Source organism: Rhinolophus hipposideros, assembly GCF_964194185.1.
Source record: "Rhinolophus hipposideros genome assembly, chromosome: 15".
In the NCBI taxonomy this organism is placed as follows: Eukaryota; Metazoa; Chordata; class Mammalia; order Chiroptera; family Rhinolophidae; genus Rhinolophus; species Rhinolophus hipposideros.
Window position 1 is genome coordinate 1072501 of NC_138061.1, and position 20871 is coordinate 1093371.

The window sequence follows — 20871 nt, forward strand, 5'->3', positions numbered from 1 at the left end:
TCTCTGGTTTTCATTGAGTATTTTATATGATTCTGTTTTATCTCCTCTTTTAGCATATCAACCATCCTTCTTTTAAAGACACTTGTAGTGGTTGCACCAGGGTTTACAGTATACATTTTAAGACTGCCTCAGTTCACCTCCACGTAACCCTGCACCACTTGGTATGTGGTGCCGTCACCTTAAGTGGCCTGTCCCCAGTTCCTCCCTCGCGTCCCATGACGTCCTTCCATCCGTCTCACTGACGCACGAGCTATAATTGCCCCATATACTCTTGCTGTTATTGTTTGGGGCAGTGACTTTTCTCTGTCCTAACCATTTTTGAGTGTACAGTTCCGTTGTGTTACCTAAATTCACACTGTTTTGCATCAGACATCGAGAACTTTTTCATCTGGCAACACCAAAACTATACCCACTAAACACTAACGGCAGTTGAAAGAAACAGGAGATTTTTATTTTATCTTCATTTCTTCCTTCTCTGACCACCTGCTTCTAAGCTCCCTCTGCTTGTGGGCCTGAGGCTCCCAGTCTTGGAGTATTGGAAATAAAATGAAATGAGCTAAAAGGAAAGACTAATATGTCACAGATCGTCCAACAGAGAGCCGTCAGGGCCAAGTGTGCAGAAATTGGCTCCATCCTCTGGTTTAGCTGAAGAAAAAAATCCCCTTTTCCTGGGAGAGGCCAAGTTCCTGGGATGGCGTCTTCCTGTCAGAACTGCTTCGGGTTCCATGGCTGATGGGACCGAGTGGGGACAGATGCTGGGTGGCCTTGTGGACGCGGTGCTGGCAGGGTCAGGTGTGTGTCACGCGTCTCTGCAAAGAAGCCCCACCCCAGACGTGAGCGAGCTCCTTGTCAAACATGTGCGTGCCTTGCCAAGCAGACTCTCAGGGACAGTTCTCTTTGTCATTGATGAGACTGTCTTGGAAAGGGGTTCCAGGACCGCCCCCTTCCCGGGTCAGGGAACCTTCCCAGGGGACCTTGTGGACCAGGACGTATTTCCTTTGGCCGCCACACTGTCCCCTAAGAAAGTAAAGCCTGAGGATGTCAGTATTTCCTGCCTTATGAGCTACAGTCAGACCTGTGTGACAGCAGTCCCCAGGGGCTCCTTTGTCTGGGGTCCCTGCGTCTGAGTACAGTCACCTCAGCTGCTCAGGGAGCCGCCCGAGCAGCCTGGTCACTGGCTGGGCTGGGTGCAGCTCTCAGGTGCAGGTGCCGCTGCCTGCCTGCAGGGTGGACGGCCACCCTTTCATCTCCTGTCCTCTGGGGCTGCCTCTTCTGTCCCTAGCTGTCGGCTGTGTCTTTTTGTTAGTGTGTAGGAACTCGAATAGAGGAGACTTTCACGTTCTGCTTTAAAAACATTGCAAATTATACTAAAAACAGATAACAGGGAGGGGAAATTTTTGCAGATCACAGGATAGTCACATTTCCTTTGTGACTTCCGGTTACCTCTCCTATGGGGGCATGTCTCTCTTCTCCCAAGGATATAGGTTGGTGTCTTCAGTTGTCTTTCAGTATTTTTACACTTTCCATCTCTATTCCATCTGGAGTTTATTTTTATGCATGGTATGACACAGGATTCTGGATTCCTTCATAGCTACTCCTGCCAGCACCTCGTGTCACACAAGCTACTGGACCTCAGCGAGCTGCTTGATGCCCGTTATGGTGCTGCTCCACTTCAGGTGGGTCCTTGATGGTCCCACGTGGCTCTGGGCCAGGCCATGTGGACAGGATTCCATTGGTGATGTTGGAATTTTACAGGTCTGATGCAGTGTGACTCCCATCTCACTGTTTAGAAAGCGTTCTCAACTATTTTCAAATATTCTGCTGTGTGGTTGTAAAAACCATCTTGCTTATTTCATGAAAAGCAAATGGACGAGCTGGGTTTAGAGCCGATTCAAGTAGCACCACACTTACACCTTCATGTGGGGACTTGTCCCCTCCGCCAGCCCAGGGCCCGCTGGGCACACGCACCATCTGTGGTGGCCCTTCCCTCCCTGAGAGTGAGTCTCCCAGCTTCACTGCCCTTCCTTAGAGGCTGCACAAGCTCCACATTCCCTCTGAGGTTCTGAATCAGTGAGTTTGCTCACCGGTGGCCTGTCCCTTTGGAGGGTTCCTTTGCTCAAGACCTCTGTGATGATGGATTTCATGTGTCAACTTGGCTGGGCCATGGTACCGAGGCGTTTGGTCAAACATTACTCCCGAAGTGGCTGTGACGGTGTTTCTTGGGTGAGAGGAACACTGAAATCAGTGGACTGTGAGTAAAGCAGGTTACCCTAGTGCCGTGCGGGTGGGCCTCGTCTAGTCAGGTGAAGGCCTAAGGAAAAGGCCGGCCTTTCCCAAGGAATGGGGATTGGGCCTGCAGACGGCCTTGGAGCTGGAGTGGCAACAGCAGCTCTTCCCGGGTCTCCAGCCTGCGGCTGCCCTGCAGATACAGGCTTGCAGCCTCCATGATAGTGTCAGCCAGGCCCTTGAAACCCCCCTCTCTGTCCCTCTGTCTACCTCTCTGTCTCTGTGTACACAAACACACAGAGTCATGCAGCTTCCCAGCGGGTCATTTCTACGCAAATGCGTCGCTAAGCGACTTGCTATTGTGTGCACATCCTGCAAACACACAATCCTGGCTGGTACAGCACACGGCACAGCTACGCTGCATGGTGTGTGCAGGGAACCATCCATTGGCTCCCACTTTGGGGAGGGGAGGTCAGCAGGTGAGCGAGCAGACAGCGTGAAGCGCGGCGTGGGGGGAGTGCTGAGGTCATGGGCCTGCCTCCCGGCCATGGGAGTGGGCTCTCATGGACCCTGGCTGGACGAGGGTGCCATCGGGCTGGGTGTGGGTGTGCAGACTGTTGGGGTGCAGTTCCTCCGAGGCCTGTGGGGACAACAGCGCTGTTTGCACTGTGGGCAGCAGGGGACAGTGTCCCAACGTGGACAGAGAGATAGAGACAGAGAATAGCGTTGCAGTAAACATTGGCACATACCCCAAATCTTAACATTTATGGAAAATCAGTATTTTACACGTTGATAATTTATCATAAATCACCAAAAAAATGGTTACATTTCCAAAATGTAACAGGTTTCTCCAAAGTCTGCCACGAACACCAAGTCCTCGTCCTTTTCTCTTCGTGCTCCCACTGCCTCCTGCTCCTCTCTAATCCCGACGTGTCTTCATGTCCTTTTTGCCCTGGAATTTCATTTTCTTCCTATTTTTCTCTCTCTTCTCCATCTGCTCCATCTTTTTTTTTTTTTTTTTTTAAGATTTTATTGGGGAAGGGGAACAGGACTTTATTGGGGAACAGTGTGTACTTCCAGGACTTTTTTCCAAGTCAAGTTGTCCTTTCAATCTTAGTTGTGGAGGGCGCAGCTCAGCTCCAGGTCCAGTTGCCATTGCTAGTTGCAGGGGGCACAGCCCACCATCCCTTGTGGGAGTCAAACCGGCAACCTTGTGGTTGAGAGGATGCGCTCCAACCAGCTGAGCCATCCGGGAGCTCAGCTCAAGGTGCCTGTTCAATCTTAGTTGCAGGGGGCAGAGCCCACCATCCCTTGCGGGACTCGACGAGTTGAACCGGCAACCTTGTGGTTGAGAGCCCACTGGCCCCTGTGGGAATTGAACCAGCAGCCTTCGGAGTTAGGAGCATGGAGCTCTAACTGCCTGAGCCACCGGCTGGCCCTGCTCCATCTTTTTAAATCCCTTAATTCATCACAGTGTGGGACCATTTTCTTTTCTCTAGATAGTAGTTATGAAATGAGATCTTTTTCTCCCTTTTGTGATTTAAATATTTTAAAATTTATTTGTTTATTTTTAAATGTTTTGTCCTCTGACTCAGAAAAGTTTTAAAAAAGCATCCCTGAAGTCTGTTCACATGTGTTACTCAGTCATGGTTGCCTCCCTGAGAGAAAGTATCCTTTGATGAAGTAAAGAAGCTCCCCTCTCTGCTCTGCGAGGCCCCATTAGGAAGGCCCTGGACGTCTCTGTCCGCCTCCCTGCCGGTAAAGTAACCAGATTAAAAATGTATCTGATGTAGTTAATACAGAGGGTGTAGATGTGGATACTTTGTTAACACATTCCAATACCTGGCCCTTGCTTTCAGCGGCTGAAAGAAACTTAGTCATTTTGTTGCGTTGCTTTCCTATTTTCTAAATCTGTCCTACAGTAATTATTGTCTTGGGCTTCAGTTGCATGTCCTGTTACTACTCCATGCACATCCACAAGCTACACCACCCAGGACGTTTATCAGTTCTGTCCCGATTCTCACCAGTCTCTGTCCCGGCCCCAGGTTTGCCTTTGTTGCCTCTTCCATCCCGAAGGCTCTGAAATTTAACTTTAAATACCTATAGGGAGAACTTTTTAAAAAAACCTTCTAGTTGAAAACATAGGAGAAAGTCTTTGTGACCTTGGGTTCAGTAAAGATTTCTTATGTATTATACTGAAATGACAAATTATAAAAGAAAACATTAATAAGCCGAACTTTATCAAAATTAAAAGCTTCCCTTTAAAAGATGCTGTTAAAAAAAGAAAAGGCAAGCCACAATTGAGGGGAAAGTCTGAGAATCATGCATCTGAGAAAGATGTGTGTTCCGGGCATGTAACTCAACCTCTAGATTCAACAATAGGAAAAGAAACAATGTAATTTAATAAACAGGCGAATGACTTGCACAGATGCTTCACTAAGAATAGACATGGATGACAAATCAGTGCATGAAGAGAAGCTCCTCATGCGTCATTATGGAAACACAAGTCAGACCCGAAGGGGTACCACTATTGGAATGGCTAAAACCCAAAAAGATGCTGACAATACTGAGTGCTGGTGACAATACTGAATGCAGCCCCTGGAGCTCTCGTGCACAGCTGTGGGGAAGCAAAACAGTACAGCCACCTCGGAAAACAGTCAGGCAGCCCTTACAAAGTGAAGCACATATTTCCAATCAACACAGTAGTCCCACTCCTAGAAAAACGCCCAAGAGAAATGAAAGATTACGGGCACTTGACAAGCTGTGCACGAGCATTTATAGTGGTTTTGTTCATAATTGCCCCCACAGGAAACAACCCAAACGTCCTTCCAGGGCCGACCGGATGAGCAACTGGGGTAGCTACAGCACGTGGTACCTGTGTGTGACGAGCACGACAGCGGCACCCAGGACGGCTGCTGGCCACACACACTGAGGAGGAGCCCCCAGTACCGTGCTGAGCGAGGGAGGCCACCATCCTGTTCAGATGACGTCAGCAGAAGGCAGGGTTAGAGGACCAGAAACCAGGTCAGTGATTGGGGGGCCGGGCTGACTGAAAAGCTAGCAGGAGGGCATTTTTAGGGTGATGGAGTGGCCACTGTTCTGACTGTGGCGCTGGTTGCGTTCTGATATGCCTAAATCAGAACTATACACAAGTGAATTTTACTAAACGTGAAAAAGATGGGGTAGCCATTGAACCCCCACCAAAACAGCCAGTACGGGGCATAGGAGTCCTGAGAAGCCGGCCTCCTGACAGCACAGGCCACCTGGAACCACCTGGAGCCGCCTCTGGGGACGGCACAGGTGGCCCTTGTGAGGGACGGTTTCTTGCCTGGTCTCAGTGGGGCAGAGGTTTCCAGCCCTGCCATTCCTGAGCTGGCGTTTCAGTCACTTCTCGTATTCTCGGAATAAACCTCTTTTATGCCTTATGCTGGTTGATGGGAGATACTGAATTGGAAGACACCCTGTCCTCGGCTGGGCCTGTGGTGTGGGCCAGTGGGGCGTCTATCGGGGCGTAAACCTCCTGCTAGCGCCATCTGAACCTCCACTTTGAGGGGCTGAGCTCTGATCCCTACGTCTGTGGGTCTCCGCTGCGCCGCCTCTGACAGCCTCCTGACTTAAGTGGGTGCGGGCGTCGTGCCCGGCCGGCTCTCCCAGTTGGCGCACCTATTCATACCCTGCAGCCCGTCTCCGCCTCTCTCTGTCATCCCCTCATCTGCCGGCTTTGTGCTTGTGGGCTTAGAGTTTTAAAACATTTCTCCTGTTATTTCAGTGGGGTGGTAGGGCCAGTGGCCGTGATGCCTTTGTCAGGAGAAACCCCTGGTTAGTACTTCTAGAGAAAGTCTCGGAAGTGCGACTGTTTCAGTAAAAAGCCCAAACATTTTCCAGGTCTTGCTGCGTCACCCTTGCTCCCCCCATCTTCCCAGGTCAGTGTGTTTGGGCGCATCCTCCCTCTGCTGGTTGCAGTGGCGGCAAGGTCGCCGCATACCGGGTAGGAAGGGGGCTCATGTGGAAGTAACCCTGGGGGCCCCATGGAGCCCTTCGCTCTGGGCTGGGTGGGGCCCATGTGGGACCCCCAGGCGGGCCAGGCCCGGTGCGCAGCCCGCTCTGCCCCTCACTGGCGGGATTCAGGCGAACTCGCAGGCTCTCAGGGCCTCGGGACAAGGCCTCCCTCCCGCCTCACAGGTCAGCAGACAGGTTCTCCGCAGGCGTCAGCCCTTCCTCCGTGAAGGGACATGTGGTGGCCAGGGGCTTTATGTTGCCAGGCATTCCAGTGGGCGACATACATGGCTCTCCCGCAATGGTGGCCTGTGACCAGGGCCGCCTCCTCGGGCCTGTCTGCTGTTGGCTGTGGATGGGACGGCACCAGCCCTTTCAGGAGAACTAGCCTCTCCTTCACGGAGACAGAGGGTTAAAGTCAAGCATTTATTTCCCCCCGGGGTGTGTGTGGCCTGTGAACGGTCTCAGACCCATGAGCCTTTCAGAGCAGCAAACAGGGAACTGCGTTGAGCTGCTCGAGGGTCCGAAGTCCTTCCTCAAATTCCCGTGTGGCCTCAGGGACCTGGGGGTGGCAGCTGGGCTCCCAGGAGCTGCCAGGCTGCTCCTGGCTGTTCAGTGGGTGGTTCTCTGTTGAGTGGCTCAAGGCGAATGGATGAAGGGTAGATGGTGGCACCTGCGGGGCAACCTGCCCGCCTCCCTGGACAGGTAACGCCCTGTGCAGGGCTGTGAGTGGCTCTCCCTGCCCGGCCCAGCATGGCCTCGGCACGCCGCTGGTTCTCACGAGCAGGGGTGTGGGGGCAGCTGGTCAGGGTCAAGGTCCCTGCAGACACAGCGAGCATCTGATGAGGCTGAGACTCCATCCTCTCTCCTTTCTTTCATTCTCAGTGGCGAACTCAAAGGACAGATGAATGGCTACATTAAAATGCGGAGCTGGCTGAACTCTTATTCCCAGGAAAATGTCCTTCCCACAGCCTCTGCTGGACGCAGTGGCGATGCTGGTGGTCTTGGCCACTGATATGGGTCAAGGGCACCTGGCCGGTCAGTGACCTCTGACCCGCAGCTCATGTAAAAAGACTAGCTGGTCAAGCAGATTGTCTAGATCTGATGGCCTTGATTTAAGAGAAATGGAAAGCACTAGTCACTTAGCAGGACAGCTGGGAGGAGGGACCCTGCATGGAAACGAGAGCAGAAGCACATGCGTGAAGGTGACTCGGGTCCCTGCCGCAGGGTCCCCGAGGCTGCCCATGCCCCACCCAGCACAGGACCTGGGCACCAGCATCAGGGCTCGAGGTTGGCTTTGTAGTTCGAGTGGACCTATCCCCGAGTCAGGCCAAACAGGGGGACGCAGCTGCCTCCATGGGACTCCCCTTCAAGCCCAGTCTGGGGCACTCCTGTGACCCTGCTGGTTTCAGCTAAGTTCTGAGGCTGGATGACTAGTGCTGCGGGGGCTCTGAGGAGCGGGGCACAGCCGCAGAGGTGACAGCAGTGTGGCAGGCTCAGGGTGGCGTCCTTGTGTCTGTCTAAGCGCAGCTCTGGGTAGGACCCACAGGAGCCAGGGCCCGTCCTCCCCCTGCTCCCGGGGACACTGAGGGCCTCGCCTGCTTGCTCTCCCTGTCGCTTGCTGTACAAGCGTGACAGCGGCCTCGTCCCCACGTTTCTCAGGCACACAGCACGGAGTCCTAGTGGATTCTGCCCTGTGGTTTGCACGTGTGTGTGGCGCACTTCTGCAACCTGGGAGTGTGTTTTCTGCCTTAAACAGGCCTGCCTTCCACAGCGTCTGGACCCTACCAGGTCTCCGGTTGCCAGATGGAGCTGGAAGGGGTGGGCGTGCCCTGGGCAGGGCCCCGTGCCCCTGCCGGAGGTGGCCTGCTGGAAGGGGCCCGTCCTGGGGGTGAAGGGGAGCTGGCGCCATGTTTCGTGCCTCAGCCTTTGGCCCACGTTCATCACTCATCTAACGCTGAAGTCAACTGGAGAGCCGGTTACCATCGTGTACCCCACTCCAAATGTGCAGCAACGAGGCTGCCGGAACCTTCTGCTAGGCCCCTGGGCTTTTGAGAAGCACATGTTGAAAGTAAATGACTTAGATCCTCTTGTGCCCAGGAGAGGGAGAGGCGCTGGCCTCAAGTGACGCCTCTCGAGGGCTCAGTCCTAGGAAGTCTGCAGGAGCCATAGGAGCAGGGAGGCCGCAGGCAGGGCCTGCACAGCCCAGCGCGCGGCCAGCTCCGGGGTCCCTGGTTCCAGGGGTGCTTCAGGGAGGAGACAAGGCCTGATGCAGCCAGGCAGGCGTGCGGCTCCCCTCCCCCTGGTGTGGGACCCTGGGAAGCTCTTTGCACATTGTCCCTGACCACACACGGCCAGAGGCCCCTCCGGGGAGAGGCTGGTGCAGCAGGAGCGCTCCAGGAACCAGGGCGCGCTGGGCCCCCCCGCCCTTCCCACCCGCACTGACGGTGTGGAGGTGGCCTGTGGCCCTGTGACCCCACATTTGGGCAACGATAGCTGGACTGATGGTGCCTTCACCTTCTGCAGACGACACCTTCGTGGTGGCTTCATGGTGGCTTCGTCGTCTCGTGTGGGTGCTAATTGTGTTGTAGAACTACTTTGCCCAACACAGGGTTTGTTACAGTGGGAATAAAATGTGTCATAAAATATAGAGAAGCCATTTATTTTGTCTTACGATCTAAAATTCAAACTAAAGACCACCTCTGGCGTTTTCTGCTTTGGGGGACCAGTTGCCAGGATGGGACAAGTATGTCACACAGGTTCTCTTGCGTTCAAGTTGTTGATCTGAATTAGGAGAACTGTGTTTTCAGGACGCTGCCTGTGTGCACCAGCTCGCTGAGCCCTTGTGATGGGATTGGGTGACGTGTCACACTCCGTGGGGCCAGCTTCTTAAAAACCAAGCAGCAAATGTGTTAATCTTACAGCGAGGGGTCCCGTGAGGGGCACACGCCTGCTGTACCCCAGGAAGGTCCCCGTGTACTGTCACCAGCTGTGAGGTGGCTGCTACCAGTCCTGTTACTCAGAGGAAGGTGCAGAGGCTCAGCTAACCTCGTCAGTCCCCCGTGTGTCGCCTCTTTCCCACTTCCGGTCTTTGTAGGACGTGGTCTGTCCCTTCCTCCTCCCTGTCGTGGAGGCCGCCCCCAGCCTGGGCAGCCTGTTCCTTGCACCCCTTCGTGGGTCAGCATCGTCACTTTCCCAGCTGTCACTGCAGGGCTGATCTGTCTGTGCTTGACGCCCCTCCCCTGCCAGCCCAGTCTGGGTCAGATGCCCCCCAACAAGCAGGTGGTGGGGGACGGGCAGCGGCCAGGCTCTGGGCACCACCCTGCAAGACATCAGGTGGTGACCGTGGGTGGGTCAGGTGCACGGCAGCCAGGGGGAGCCTGCCCAGCAAGGCCTGGGAGAGCTGGTCTGGGCTGGGCACCACCGGAGGGTGCCCACATGGCTGGCTGCCCGTATGTAGGGCGGGAAGCCGATGACAGACCGCAGAGTGAGACTTGGAAGCTGTCTGGTGGCTTCGCTGGTGCTCACAAACCTGCTCAGATGCCGGAGCTGCAGAGGAACGTTGCAGCCTCACGTTTACGTTGGGTTTGGAGCCCTGGCTGTCACTGCTCCTCCCACGTGGGGGATTTGCCAGCAGCCAGTCTGATGAGGCTGAGTGTGCCCGGCGCTCTGCACTCCTCTGCTCTGGGCCGCCATCCTGGCGCGAGGGACCGTTTGTGTGTGGGCTTCTCTGGTTACCGTTGCTTCCAAGCACGGCTTTGTCTCCATCAGCTATTAACGTTGAAAACGCATGTGTTCTTTCTCCCAGCGCTTTCACTGGGGGTCTGCCTTGTACAGGGAGACCCATGAACCCAGGAGGGTGGATGTCCCGGGACCTGAGTGCAGCCTTTTGCATGGAGGGCGTGCCAGGGCCAAGGATGGCACATGGAGGCCTGGCCGACGAACGCCATGAGTGATATGCAGCCAAGCTGTTGTCTTGGAGTTTGTTAGGAGAGAAAAGCAAGTGTCAGACAATCGTGTGTATCATGTTCTTATGTTTGTAGAGCAAACACACCTGCCCAAATAGCATACCTCTGTGTCTCGCTGAGTGAAGAGAAACATGCGGGCACATTCCTGGGATGCTTTCACCGCGGTGATCGGGGCAGGTGGGTTTGCTGCTGGGGTAGAGGGAGAAGCCGTCAGCTGGGAGGCAGGGAGGAGACAAGTGAAGCAGCAGAAAGAAAAAAGCCTTAAATAAAGCTCGTTTGACAGAAACACACATGTGCAGTTGTGATCAATTGTATATTGTGGGAATATGTATGAAGACATTTGAAAACTCACGTTGCAGTTAGATTTTATGTTCTGATCGATCGAGGGTGGAACGGGGCTTATAGCCAGGGTCTGCCTTGGTCGTGGCCGCTGGCTCGTGAGCACGGACACTCAGGAGGCCACGGGGACAGTGGCAGGAAGTGCCCATGTGACGTGAGTCTTGTTCATGATGCTGGTGGCAGAGGGTGGAATGCTGCTCTGGGCCCCGTCCAGGTTTCCCCATGGTGGGTGCGGTGCTGCTTTCAGACAAAGAACAGCAGGGAGGAAAGTCTGAGAGACAGAAAGTTGGCTGCTGTTCCCGGATGCTTAAATGAAAACTTATGAAATAATAAGCTACACAACATAAAACAAAACATCGCCCATTTACTAGTAATTAAATGCTTAAACACTGACATTATCCATATCTGGTGTTTATCACGTTGCCGGTCGCCTTAAGGCTAGAAACACGCATCTCCCTCTCCCAGATGTCCCCTAGCTTCGCTAGGTCTCAGGCTGTCAATTAAATCTCTCACGATGGAACGGCGTTGCAAGAGCGAGCATTAACTCCACACACAGCAGCCTCCGATACCAAGACTCCCGTTATTAAGAAAGTAAATCTCCTTCTTCTAGAATAAAGACATAAATACCATGTTTTTGCTGGAAGAATGATGGGGGAAGATGGCCTCCAGAGACTGTCTGTCAAACACTCTGGAAGAAACACATCTTGGAGTGTTTATTGCAACAAACATTCTCTAAATTGAACGGCAGCTGAAGCTCTGCTCTGCTAAACGCTGCTCCTGCCGCCCCCCTTCCCTGAGCTGAACCTGGAGGAACATTCGGAGCCGGCTGGGCTTGTCAACACAGAGTGCCTGAGGCCCCCACCCGACGGAAGGATGAAAAAGAGCAGAAATCCCAGGAAACCAGCAGAAGTTTCGCTGTCACCACCAGCCTGGGACTCATCAGTCCAGAACAGCCTTCAAACGAGACTGCTAACCGGGGCCACCCACCTGGCTGTCCTAGCCAGGCTGGACACAGGGACAGTAACTGAGTGTGCCTGACAAATGCCACCAGCGCTCCTCTTTGGGACAGCTGGGGAGCAGTTGGCTTAGACTGGGACAGTATGCCCTCATCAGCACAAGAAAATAAAGCATGTTTTGTGGGGTTACATCTCTGGTCTCCCCCTCTTGCCCAAAGCTTTGAATCCCTGTACAATGGAGAAATCACACTGTGGCTGTTCTCAGGCAGCGTTTCGGTTGGTGCTGCTGTGTGACAAATGACTCCAAACTTGGTTGCCATTGTACTGAGCTGACTGGTTCAGAAGGCTAAGGATTTGGACAGGGACAGTGGGGCTGGTTTATCTCTGCTCTGTGATGTCTGGGGCCTCAGCTGGGGACACTCGGGGCTGCGGCTGACGGACAGCTGGGCCCCGGGCTCATCTGCAGGCTGGTCACTCACGTGTGTAGGGCACTGGGGTCACTAGAAACCTGGGACTGCAGATGAGGAGTGTGTGTGTGTGGGCGTGTACGGGTGTGCACGTACATGTGTGGCTGTGGGTAGCGTGGGCATGTATGTGTGTGTTATGCATGTGTGGGTGTGTGTGTGTAGGGGAGTGTGTATGTGTGTGCGCTTTTAGTGGCGGGAGCGCTGAAAACACTTGCTGATGGCCTCTTGCTGATGGCCGGGGCTCTGGGCAGAGCGGTGCGTGGTGGCTGACTGGTGAAAGAGCAAGTTGACTGGGCCTTGCTTCCCCCGCATCGCCGCCCCTCCCCACTTCACAGGGAGCGGGAGCCAAAGTGAAAGGTGATTTCAGGCCCTGTGCCCCCAGATCACAGCAGTGACGGGAGTGTGGGGTGGGCGTCCACGTCGGCTGTGGGGCGCCGTCTCCCCCTGCCGTGCACAGGAAGGAGGCTCGCGTGTGAAGTTTGGAGTCGGGAGGTCGGACAGCGGTGACCTTCGGGGAGGGAACCGAGTTTTACCAACTTGCCTTCTCACTGATGCATTGTATCAAAGCTCATAAATGCAGCTCGTCGGAGAAAAGGCCAAGGAAGAAAATGCCATTTGAGTCGCTTAAGGAACTCTGCTTACCTCACATGCCATCCTTACGATGGCTGCCGGGAGCTCGTGACCGGCATTGATGTGCAGGGACAGACGCCGGGGGCCCCGGGGGACGGACAGCTGTGCATGGAGGCCCGGGAGGCCTTGGGGTGCAGTTTCCAGCAAAAGGGCAAGAAAAACTACAGATTTCATGTGCTTATTTGCCATCCATTTATCTTCTTAGACAAAGTGTACGTTCAACAATTTTGCCATTAAAAAATCTGGGTGGTTCGATTTCTTATGCCTTAGACAATTATTGGTATATTCTGGAGATAAGTCCCTCACCAGATGCATGATTTCAACTATTTCACTTCAGTCTCTGACTTGTCGTTTTGTTCCCTGAACAGTGTCTTTCACAGAGTAGATATTTTTAATTTTGATGAAGTCCAATTTATCATATATAGACACCTGTGTGCAGCAGTTTTATTCTCATTCTGGGACTTCAACTTTAGACCTTTTGAAAGTCCTGAAACTGTTTATTTTTCTTATACTCTTCTCTCTGCTGTTCAGCTCAGATAATGTCTATAGCTCTGTCTTCAGGTTCACCCACACTTTCCTGTCACCTCCTCTCTGCTGGGAGCCCATTTAGTCAGTGCTTTATTTATGCTTTTAGGTTCTAAAATTGTCACTCGGTTCCTTTATGTAGCTTCTACTCTGTTGACAAGTCCTACCTCCCTCTTTGTAAATGAGAATTTGTCTTACTCGTGGAGGATGGATGTATCGGTCTTTGGAAATTCCAACATATAATGGGTTTATAATAGTTACGATTTTTCTTTTTAATGGAAAGTTTTTTTTTTTAAGATTTTTTTTTTTTTTATTGGGGAAGGGGAACAGGACTTTATTGGGGAACAGTGTGTACTTTGGGACTTTTCCAAGTCAAGTTGTTGTCCTTTCAGCCTTAGTTGTGGAGGGCGCAGCTCAGCTCCAGGTCCAGTTACTGTTGTTAGTTGCAGGGGGCACGGCCCACCATCCCTTGCGGGAGTCGAACCGGCAACCTTGTGGTTCAGAGGACGCGCTCCAACCAACTGAGCCATCTGGCTACCTGGGAGCTAAGCAGCAGCTCATTGACTTCATTCCAGTTGCAGAGGGTGCAGCTCGCTGGCCCATGTGGGAATCGAACTGGCAACCCTGTAGACCAGAGCTCACGCTCTAACCAACTGAGCCACCCGTCTGCCCCTATAATAGTTATTTTTAAATGAACCAATCAATAAAAATTTTAAATTTTCTCAGCTTTGATACTACAGTACATATAGATAGAGCTAAGCCATATAAACAAAGCTCTCTGGAGTTCCAGTAATTTTTCAAGGTGGAGTTTGAGGCCTGCCACACAGAGAGCAGGGAGACACCCACAGGACTGGTGGCCGAGGCCGTGGCTCCTGGCAGAGAGCCAGGATGCAGGTGAACATAAATGGAGGCCCACGCTCCTGCTGCAGCCACCCCCCCCTCAGCTGGAAGGAAAGCCAGATGCCAGGGCACCGGCTGTGGGCCGATATGGGCAGCTGCAGGGCAGGGTGTGGCCCCCATGCGTTCATCTGCCCTGTCCCCCTGCCCCACGGGCACCACCTCATCCTGGACAGTGGCTCTCCTTGAAGCAGTCTCTTTCTATCTGGGTTGCATGTTTTTATTTTCAGGGGCAACTGCCGTATTAGCTTCTGCCGAATCTGACTGATGTCCGCATTAGGCGGGAAGGGCTGGTGAACAGCTAACCGTTGGAAGAAAGAAGAAATAAACCACGCCTGCATGTCTTTGTGAAGCATTTGTCCCTGAAAGCAGAGGACGGCTGTTTCTTGTGACTCGGACCCAGAAGCAGTGCCTGTGGGTTCTCTGACGTCGCCACAGGTGGGTTTCTCTGGCCCACGCTGGGGTTGATCTCCCACAGCGTCGTCAGCCAGTTCTGGAGCTTTGTCCTTGAGTTGATGGGCGCATGTGTCAGTAACACCGGGCACTTTGCAGACAGGTACATGCTCTGTGTTCCACAGCGTACAGTGCATGCGTGGTGCCTGTGGCCGCAGCCTGGCTGCAGTGGGCTCTGTGCCCATTGCACATTCGATGGCCCTTCTGCCATCCGGCGAGGCAGAAGCCTGACTTAACTCTGAAGAAGTGTCTCACTTCTTTTCACAGTGGTGTTGCAGTTTCAGCCACCTCAAAATTTGCAAACTTTTGGTGTCATCTGGGTGACGGTCTGGTTTCCCTGGCTGCTGGGTTTGGCATCTGTACTTGGGCCATGCACTGCCTGCTGGGAGGCGCGGGGAGACGACGTCGGGCAGGTGGCTGCGGGACAGGGCTCCAGGCGCTGGGAGCGGTGGCCTCTCGGGGCCTGGCCTGTGTCTCTGCGGCTTTGTGGCCCAGCCGGCTGTGGGTGCCGGCTCCTTTTCCACCCAAGGCCTAGAGAAGCCCTACTATGCACCCAGGAGAGTGAGCCCCGAACCCTCATTCTACAGTGTTCTTACTTGGAATTTCTTTCTCCCAGTGGTGCTCTCCCAATCAATACTGTGTGTTCACACCGTGTCACCTCTGGAGTTGAAAAAACTGTTTAGACACGATGCTTGTTTTCAAGGCACTTACAGCCTGCAGGAGAGACAAGTCTCGCCCTGACGTGTGGACTAAACTACATCCGTGAAGCAGAACTCAGGACATATGAGGCAAAGGTCTCAGGACAGAGCAGAAATGGGAAGGGCAGTGGGTTGGCAAGCAGAACTCGTGAGGAGGCTCAGCAGAGGGGGTGTGGTCTGAGAGGGCTTTGACGGTTGTATAGGAGTCTGGTAGACACATGCAGGGGGCTAGGAGATACAAGGGGTAGGATACAGTAGCTAGATAAGGGACTTGAAGACGTGAAGGTGCTGAGGTGGGGCAGTGGGCAGGCCAGGATGTATGGAGGTGGGTACATGTCAGGAGCAGCGGGGACATGGCCAGGGGTACTGAGAACACTCAGAGGTATTTTCAGCCTCCGACAGGGTGGCGTGGCCTTGACTCCAATGGCCAGCACAACAGATTGGTTTGATTTCTCCTGCTGACTCTGATAGACTGGTGTCGTCTGTCTCTCTTGACAGTGAGTGGAGGAGAAGTTGCTTTACAAATGAGGAATCTGAGCCTTATTGCTCTGAGTCCTAGGGGAGGTGGCGTCCATTCCTTCATTTAACGTGTATTTGTGGAGAGCCCACTGTGTGGTGAGCCTGGTATATGGTGCCATCTGGTGCTGAAGGGGGCCTGTCTGTCTGTCTGGTGAGGAGGGGGGACGCCTTTTCCCGGGAGGGAGTGTTTAGGCTGAGACGTGAAGGACGAGAGGCTAGTGGCAGACAGAGTCCTTCAGGAAGATGGGATGGCTCGTGCAAAGGCCCTGAGGCAACAGAGAGGCTTTTATAGAACTGAGAAATCTTGGAGGTCAGGCAGTGAGGGGTTACAGGAGAAGCTTATTTGAGAACCGATCTGAACTATGTTCTTGGAAAAATAGCTGGAGCTGCCCTGTGGAGAGCAGATGTGAGGCGGGAGAGGCAGTGGGAGCTGGGCCCTGGGTGGGAGGTGCTGGTGGCCTAGCCTGCGGTGGGCTGGTGCTGTTGGCGGGAAGTGAGGGTGTTTTGGGTGGAGTGGAGGGGCCGGAAGCAAGGAGGGGACCAGAAGAACTCCGGCACTCCTGTCGGGGCTTCAGGGAGCATGGGGGCATTTGGTGAGAAGGGCAGTGAGAGCAGTTTCATGAGTGAGCGGGCCAGAGAGGCATCAGAAAGAGGGGCCATGAGGCCCCGGGTCCACCCCCCGGGGTCCTTGCAAAACTGTGGGATGCTGGGTTTCTGGGGCTCATGCAGTGCGCATGTCTGTGCTAAAGGTGGACAGATGGAGTGCCGGAGCCCCGGCTGCCCACGGGGAGTGCTGCCTACTGCAGATAGCAGCCCGGGGCCAGGGGATGCATTGGGAACCGTGGGCTTCCATGTCCCGCGACCAGTCCTGGGCCATCATCTCACGTGTTTGTCGAAGGTGTTTGAGAAAGGGTGCCTTCCTTCAGACTTTGCAGGGATGTCCCCCTGACTCTGGCCTCACAGGCTGACTTCTCAGGGATCAGGAGTTTTGGGTGGCACTGGGTGGGGGAGCAGCTGAGGGCCTCTGCCCTTGGAGGCTGGCTCTTTCCAGGGAGCAGCTGGTGAGGACAGAGAGGAGGGTGGTTTGGGGCCATCCCCTCTGGACCCAGGCAGCTGGCTGACCTTCGGACACACAGCTTTCCTGGGATCGGGGCTCTTAGCTCCTGCTCCTCAGTGGTGTGGGAGGGTGGCCTGGGGAGGGGCACATGGCTGGATGGCACATGCAGGTGTGCCTGGAGCCCCGACCCCAGGTGCCACCCAGCTCGTCCAGGTGTGATTTGGGTAGACTTGTACTCGTGGGGAGGTTTTGCCTTTGCACAAGGTCCTCTGCATTAAATCTGCCTCCTATAGGAGGAGACGAGAGTGTCTGCTAGAAGGCTGCCCGGACTCATGCGGCTGTTTGGCTGTAGGCTTGATAAATACAATTTTAAAGGATAACATCAAGTAAACCATCACTGCTGTCAAGTTCTGTTTAAAGATGCTTTGTTTTCAAAATCAATTGTGCTACACACAGCAAATAACGTCCCGAGCAGGCATAGCACAGAGTAATCCCCGATCGATTATTAATAATGACTTTCCAGTAGAGGACCCTTAAATATGGCACCTCGGTGCTAGCCGTGCGACTCATGTTTGCAAAGCACCATGCACCACTGGGCGCCTGCAGGGCGCGGGGACGAGGGTCTCCCTCCTGACCCCATGAAGCCCTTTCAAGCTGAGTGCATTCCATCTGTCATGTGAGCTTCTGGGACACAGAGGACATGGGGCTGTTAAAGCTACTTTATCAGGCGCTGACTCCAGTCTTCCCACGTGCTAACCGTTTACGTGCACATGTCACTTGGTCAGAGCAGTCCCTCGAGTGCAAAGGCTATTAAACAGAAAGGAGCGCGTTTCCTGTAAATGGTGCTGAACAACTGGATATCCAGATGCAAAAAAGAAAAGAAAACCTCAGCCCATAAACAAGTCTTTTGCACCATAAACAAAAATGAACTTTAATACCTCATTGACCTAGATGTGGAGCTTAAGCTGTGGGACTTCCGGAGGAATGCAGGAGAGGAGTTTGTAAACTTGGGGTAGGTGTGAGGTCCTAGATAGGATGCCCAAAGCACGAGCCATGAAAACTTTACTAAATTACATTTCATCAAAATTAAATGTTGCTCTCCAAAGTCGATTGCTAAGAAATGAAAAGACAAAATGCATATCACTATTTGTCAAAGGAATTGCATTCAGAGTGTATGAAGAACACTAAAACTCAACAATAAGAAAAAAACAAAAACACAACTTAAAAAAAGGGGCAAGGCCTACAACTAAGATTGAACACGGCACCTTGAGCTGAGCTGTCGCTGAGCTCCCGGATGGCTCAGTTGGTTGGAGCGCGTCCTCTCAACCACAAGGTTGCCGGTTCGACTCCTGTAAGGGATGGTGGGCTGTGCCCCCTGCAACTAACAACGGCAACTGGACCTGGAGCTGAGCTGCACCCTCCACAACTAAGGCTGAAAGGACAACAACTTGAAGGAAGCTGAATGGCACCCTCCACAACTAAGATTGAAAAGACAACAACTTGACTTGGAAAAAAGGCCTGGAAGTGCACACTGTTCCCCAACAAAGCCCTGTTCCCCTTCCCCAATAAAAAAAAATGAGGCAAAGAATTTGAACAGACACTATGCCAGAGTGGACACAGGAACTCGCTGAGCTTGGCAGTTGTCAGGGAGATGGAGATGGAGCCACTTGGACGCAGCTCTTTGCATCTGTGGAATGGCTGAGAAACACTTCAGCATGTGCTGGGAGGGTGTGGGGTTGCTGGAGCTCGCAGGTTGGTGTGTGGTGGCTCGTGCTCTCCAATTAGACTGAAACGCTTGTAGAGTGGAGGAGATTCAGCAGTTAGGGTTGGCGGCACCAAGGTCACGGCAGCCTGTGTTTTTGTTTTTTTTTTTAAAGATTTTATTGGGGAAAGGGAACAGGACTTTGGCTTTTTCCAAGTCAATTTGTTGTCCCCTCAATCTTAGTTGTGGAGGGTACAGCTCAGCTTCAAGTCCAGTTAGTTGTAGGGGGCGCTGCCCACCATCCCTTGCGGGAGTCGAGGAGTAGAACTGGCAACCTTGTGGTTGAGAGCCCACTGGCCCATGTGGGAATCGAACCGGCAGCCTTCGGGGTCAGGAGCATGGAGCTCCAACCATCTGAGCCACCGGGCCGGCCCCATGGCGGCCTGTGTTTTGACTCCATCTCTGGTCCAGGGGTGGGGACCACGGGTTATGGTGTCAGCTCCTGTAGTTGAGAGAAGCGTGGACCCTACATGTGGGTCCACATGGCCCTGGTTCCGTCTGCACTCTGATAAGCACCCTTTTGTCCCCTGCCCCCCACCCAGTTCCTCACCTGAGAAGGGCCCACGGAGGCTGAGCAGATCCAGGAGGGCAGGGACCAAAGGCCCACGGGTCAGATGTGAGTGAGGGCAGCTGAGACTGTCAGGGAGTGAGACAGGCCCTCCGAGCTCTGTGGCTGGGGGCTCCTGGGCCTGAGGTCCTGTGGCACCATGGTCCCCTCCTCCATGGCATGGGGGTAGGGTGGGGGCGGTGGCTGCGTTCATTTGAATATCTTGTTGTTGTTGGGAATGGTTTTCCCTCTGGCTGAGACATAACCGCTCAGCGAGAGTCCAGCCTCTGGGACGTTATCACTGCCGGGCTGCCCTGGGTCTGGTGGGAGGTGACTTCCCGACCCAGGACGAGGGTCTTGGTAGTTTCTGGGGAAATAGAAGCATTCCTGGAGGGAGGTGGTGGTTCTGTCGTCCTTCTCCTGGAGGTTCAAGGAAATGCTTCGTCGAGGCCTTGAGTTAAAAGGCTCGACTCCTTCTTGACCACCTGGCCTGGGGACCACGCAGAACTCCCTTCCTTCCCCACGAGCCTCTCGACTCCGTGTCCATTTCAACTGTCTTGCTGTCTGTGGGCCATTTACAGGAGCCGTGTACATTCCCATTGGGAAGAAGGTGGGGTGTACACAGAGCTTTCCTAGGGGCCCTGTGAGCATGGGGCGCTGCCCGCCCCCACCAGGGCTCCCTGCCGGCCTTCCCACGACGCCATGCTCACTGAGCCTGTGTGGTTAGCACCCAGCCCCAAGGGCGTCTTATGCAGACGGGTGGGCCGGCACTGCTGGAGAGAGGAGGCCCTTTCTGAGCTGTCCTCCAGAGACCTCGGGGCCTGGAGGCCAGGAGGGATGGGGCCTCTTTTCCCAGCAGGTGCTTTCTCAGGCCATGCTGGGCGCTGAAGAATTAGCCACAGATGGAGCAGCTCTGGGCCAACATAGACGCCATGGCCTGCGTCAGCCTGGCCTCCACAGGGAACTGTTACCCTTTCTGCCCCGTCCTCACCATGAGTAGTCCCCCAGTGCAGCCCAGGCCGAGCCGCACAGGTGGCAGAGTGTTGGGGAGGGGAGCATGGCCTCCCAGGAAGCCAGCACAAGGGGCAAGCATTTCTGCTGCCACCACGCGCTGGCTGGTATTCCAGATTCTGCGACGCGGCTGGGCATGGGGACTTGGGCAGCTGTGGACACGGGCTGCCTTGTCCCGTGGTGGCCTCACACTCCACTGGCCGGCCGGCCTGCCCTCGTCCCCTCACAGCACTCAGACCTGCCCCTGGATGGCCTGTTCTCCCTGACTGTCCTTCCCCCACCCCCACGTGTCCTCGGATCAATCTCCTGGTTGGCGTTGGTGTCTGGACAGCGGACTGACACGTGGGAAGACAAACATTAAACGGATGCCTCTAGAAATGTCAGCTAGGACTGGGATGGCCACAGAGATGACAGGGAGAGATGGTGACGGGTGGGTGTAGAGGGGTTGGGGGTGAGAAGGGCTGTGAGTGTGGGGGGCGAGCAGGCAGAGGGACCAGTAGGTGCGAAGTGGCCACATGCCTGGTGTGTCAGAGGAGCCGTGAAGGGCACCAGGGGACGGGGGACAGCACGGGTCCCCACTCTCAGGGAGGGTCCATCTCCCAGTCGGGCTCACCTCATCCTGTCTGCACCTTCGAGGGTGGGTTTTAAATCCATAGGAACAATCTCAGAAAGACGATAGACAGTGGCTTCTGCCGTCTCTGAGGGCAAAAAGCTGAAGTGAGTAAAATAAGGGTTTTTAGACGAAAGCTGTGCAGACTGTTTTGATCGCTGGGCCTTCAGCCGGGGCAGAGCTGTGTCCCCTGAGCATGTGTCGGCACCA

At 54.1% G+C, this 20871-nt stretch overlaps 1 protein-coding gene across 2 annotated transcripts in view; it reads left to right on the top strand.

Moving 5' to 3' along the window:
- TCERG1L (transcription elongation regulator 1 like) overlaps positions 1–20871 on the top strand; it is a 411473-nt gene that overhangs the window by 25069 nt on the left and 365533 nt on the right. Inside the window, exon 2 of one of the 2 annotated variants that reach the window (XM_081074119.1) lies at positions 5035–5250. The exons of the other annotated variant lie outside the window; for it this stretch is intronic. The gene's annotated coding sequence lies outside the window, so the exon portion shown is untranslated. The remainder of the gene's footprint in view (positions 1–5034; positions 5251–20871) is intronic. 2 annotated transcript variants of the gene reach the window in all.